The sequence below is a fragment of the Pholis gunnellus genome, assembly GCF_910591455.1.
Source record: "Pholis gunnellus genome assembly, chromosome: 9".
Classification (NCBI taxonomy): Eukaryota; Metazoa; Chordata; class Actinopteri; order Perciformes; family Pholidae; genus Pholis; species Pholis gunnellus.
The window spans coordinates 13,950,244-13,955,082 of record NC_136535.1 but is presented as its reverse complement, the minus strand read 5'-3'; positions in this window follow the sequence as shown (position 1 = coordinate 13,955,082).

The following is a 4,839-nucleotide window of genomic DNA, read 5'->3' as shown; positions in this document are numbered from 1 at the left end:
CTTCAAGTGTCAGTGCTGCATCTATGTTTCTATTCTATCCATTAAACAATAGCATCTGAGCAGTGATGAAAGAAGTACTGAAGTAGAGGTAGCAATGCAAGAATGTTAAAACACTTTATTACAAGTGGAAGTACAGAAGACAATGTTCTCTAAGCATCAACAGAAAAGTACTTGTTAGATTGTATTTTACAGTTGTAGCAGGTCACGTGTGAGCTAGTTTCAAATACTCTATAAGCAGTTTGATAGTTTAGTCTGCTGGTTCCAAATCTAAGGGTCAGAGCCCTCCAAGGGTCACAACAGGAATCTAAAGGGGTCGTGAGATTGTTTTACCTTTCTCTAATATTTAATAACATTTTCTTCTTCTTTGAGCCTTAAACATTTATCTAAATGAAACTCTTGAGAGGTCAGAGGTGAAAACACTCTGGTGAAAACAGACATCTGAAACATGACAGGTGGCCCCGACTTCACACTACTTTATTACAAGAAGTTACTAGTCAAAATGTGTTGTGTTTCATGAGTTTACAGTATGTTATTTAACGTGAAATCGAAATCTTACAAATAACCAGTGACATAAAAATAAAATATACAAAATAATATAGAAATATAGTGGTGTAAGAAGTACAATATTTCCCTCTGAAATGTAGCGTGGTAGAAGTATAAAGTTAAGTCCAATAACGTGAGTTGATGTGGACGGAGTACTGACAAAGGCAGCCGCAGTAACAGACAAAGTCTCTAGGTGTCACCACTGTGGCCTATGATGTCATATCATTTCCCAGTCTGCTGTTATCCTCCATGTAATGAATTCCTATAGTTGCTCTCTGACTCTGCGGTTACCATGAAAGGCAGATGAAGGTGCTCTCGGGACAGTGACAGAATATTTTAAGATTACATTTGAGACGTTAGAGTGAAAAATAAATCTTCTAAATGAAAACCAGGATGTGATATTTCACACTGACGGATCCACTGTACCATGCATGCAGTGTGTAGAGACACACTCACACACTCACACACAGTTGTGTCTGTCAGTGCGACCGCCAATCAAACACCCTTCCAGACGCCAGCCAGTTACCTAGCAACCCCTTTTCACTTCCATGGTGATGCTATTAAAAGCCACAACAACAAAAAAAACAGCAAAAAAGGGACGATGGGCCTGAAAATGAAGTGAGACAGAGACAGAGAGAGAGACAGAGAGAGAGAGAGACAGAGGCAGAGAGAGAGAGACAGAGAGAGAGAGAGAGAGAGAGAGAGAGAGACAGAGAGAGAGAGAGACACAGAGAGAGAGAGAGAGAGAGAGAGAGAGGGGCAGAGAGAGAGAGAGAGAGACAGAGAGAGAGAGAGACAGAGGCAGAGAGAGAGAGACAGAGAGAGAGAGAGAGCGACAGAGAGAGAGAGAGACACAGAGAGAGAGAGAGAGAGAGAGAGAGAGAGAGGGGCAGAGAGAGAGAGAGAGACAGAGAGAGAGAGAGAGACAGAGAGAGACACAGAGAGAGAGACAGAGAGAGACAGGCAGAGAGAGACAGGCAGAGAGAGAGAGACAGAGAGAGAGAGAAACAGAGAGAGAGAGACGCAGAGAGAGAGAGACAGAGAGAGAGACAGAGACAGAGAGAGAGAGAGAAACTGAGAGAGAGACACAGAGAGAGACAGACAGAGACAAAGAGACAGAGAGGGAGAGAGACAGAGAGACGTGTTAAAGAGTCAGTGAAAAAGGAGTCAGCAGGCTGGACGTCGCCTGGTCGGTTTACACACACACACACACACACACACACACACACACACACACACACACACACACACACACACACACACACACACACACACACACACACACACACACACACACACACACACACACGGCTGGTAGGAAGAGGACAGTGTGTGCTTTTTCTTTAACAGCAGATACTCTCACATGTTTATCACCTTCTCCATCTTCCTCTTCATGGTTTTCTCAACAGTTTTCCATCACATTTTCTGTTCATTCCCTTCTTTCCTTTTCTTTCCAGGAGCAATCATGTCACGTTCTGAATATAAAAAGATAAAGATTCATGGTGGCTGACAGTGTTGGTGTCTCTTCAGAGAGGAACAGAGGACGAGGTGAGATGACAGAGGAGAGACAGTTCTGTGTTCAATTTTTAAGTGAACAACTAACCAGATTGCCTGCCAGTTGGTGTGGTAAATATTTAAACCACGCGTGAAGCTTTATTCTAAAATGATCCGCGAGTGTTGAAACTGAACAAGAATAAAGTGTAAGATGTTTAAAGTGCTCAGACAAAAATGAAAGGTCTACAATTCCATCACACTGAGCAACTTGAATCTGTTGATGAAGATCTTTGTGAGATGATATGACTTTAGAAAGCTCCTCCAGGGCCACAGAACACATGATACATCTGTTTCCAACTGCTGACAAATACACTGATATGTTGTGTACAATTGGAGGAATGTCCCTTTAGAATAGTAAGCCACAGATTTGTCATTGTACTCATAGTATGCCTTCCATGAGTCTACTACTAAGCATACTATGAGTACTACTGAGGAGCAGCCACAGAGGTCTGGTAAGATCCACTCCACACCTCCAGATTTGTTTTTTCATTTTCTAACTTGTAGAGTTCGGCTCTGACTGACGCTGACTCAACTTAAACAACTTGATTTTCTTTTCACATTTGCAGTAGTACTTCTGTTACACCTGTAAACAGACTTTGTTTACAACAACAACAACAACAACAACAACAACAACAACAACAGTATTCCTCTTTGTTTGAAACTTTATTCATAATCTTCATTTACCAGTCAATAGTGCATTCCCAGGCCAGTGACGGAGGCCTGTGATGTTTGGATGTTGAAACGGGAAAAGGCCTCTTGGGAGCGAGGCGGGACAAAAACGAAGTCCTAGCTTAGACGTCCCCAGCTTCGTGTCCTTCTGTTTCCCCTCCATCTCCACAGAACCAAACAGGATGGAGATCTGTGGCTTTGAGGAGCAGCTCTGCGCTCCGACACAAGTTCCTCAGAGTTCACTCCTGCTCTCTGCGTTACTGTTCGTCTTACCGTGCAGAAACAGAGGAGTCAGGTCAGAGGTCAACGCACAAACTCTGAGCCGGGTCTGGAGCCCTTGACGAAAAGGGACATCAACAGAAATACCAACAAGTACAGACACAGTCACAAAGCAGCTCTGTGGAGGAGCTATAAATTCTCTTTTCTGTCTCTTGCTGTTCTTTTCCGCTGATAAAGTCGTTCAGTAAAGTAAAGCTCTTCACAACCATAAAACTTTCCATTTTTGTAATTTTTTTTTTTTGTACATTTGTATCATATATTCACAAAAACTACTCTGACATTTGACAAACATTTACCTCAAATGACATCAAAGCAAAAGAGCAGAAATAACACAGACAGTTTGACTATTCCGTCTCTTTTTTGTTGTTGTTGTGCTTTTTGTTTGTTTTCAAAGCTACACTGATGCAGAGATGCTGTCTCTATCTCTATTTGCACAGATTACGCTCACAATAACAGCCTCGCCGTCAGCTCTGCCATTAAACAAGAGCTGATCAGCCACAAATGAACTTGTTTCATGTGAAGCGAGTTCTCCCTAGACGGTTGTAGTACACCTTGACCTAGAATGACATAGCACAGCCAGACAATAACAAGATGGTGGACTGGTGCCATGGAGAGAGGACCATGGGAGGAGACCTGTCCCTGAGGGGCCCCTGAGTGAGCAGACTTATCCCAGGCAGCCATGGAGACCGAGCCTGCAGGGGCCACTTCCTCGCTGTTGTTTGCTGATTTATTTCCTCTGGGATACCAAAGCCTCAACCCCAGAGCTGGATGATCAAATGTTTTTGACTCAGTGTTTGTGAGAATTACACGTCATTTTCTTTATAATAATCTGTGCTTTTCACCAGTGATTTGTTCTCTGAGAAATTAGTGACATCGAATTCATTTAATTCAGCATGAACAGTAAGATAATATGAAGGAGGAGTTTGACACTTTGGGAATCAATTCACTTTTTGTCAGTTTTTCTACAGATTACACACAAAAATATAACTTGTAAATGAGCGAGCCTTAGAGGTGCTGGGAAGGTGGATATTGTCACCTTTGGACAGAGCCAGGCTAGCTGTATCCCCCTGTTTCCAGTCTTTGTGCTAAGCTAAGCTAACCTGCTGCTACTGCAGCTCCGTATAAGCGTATTTCCCAAAATGTCAAACTTTTACTTTAAGAAATATCTCATATCATGTACACTATATGGCTAATAAAGCTAAGTGGACACCTCTGGCTGCACAGTTTAATCTTCTTTTAGCTTTGCCTGTGCTTTTCCTGCTTTTAGAAGTCAACATGTCTGCTGTTAAAAAGTCTAGTTGTGTCTCAAATCTCTATTTAGTGTCTGAAATCAGAGTGTGAAATGTATGCACTTTATAGTGATACCTGAAGTTATGACTTTAACGCTCAGATGTCCACATACTATTAGCCACATGATGTGACCTAAACGTTTCCTGTTTGTAATGTTGTGTCTCTGCTGCCGGAGTGACTTGGAGCTGCAGCTGCTCTACTGGGGATGATGATGACGATGGCCTACTTCTCCCTCCACTGGAGCCCCTCTGTGTCATGCCGGTCCCCTCAACACATGGTGCCGTCTTTCCAGAGTCCCATTGACACACTTAAGTCCCTATTTACCTCCTAACGGGTCACTGGAAATATTGGGAGGATGAATCTTTTACAGCATCTTTCTTTGATTTCCTCTTACACATCTTTTTGAATATCCTACGCTGTGGAATTACCTCTTATCGCTCACTTTGGCTGAGGCAGAAGGTGACCCTGATTTATTAAAGACCTCTTTATTTTCAAGATTTATTT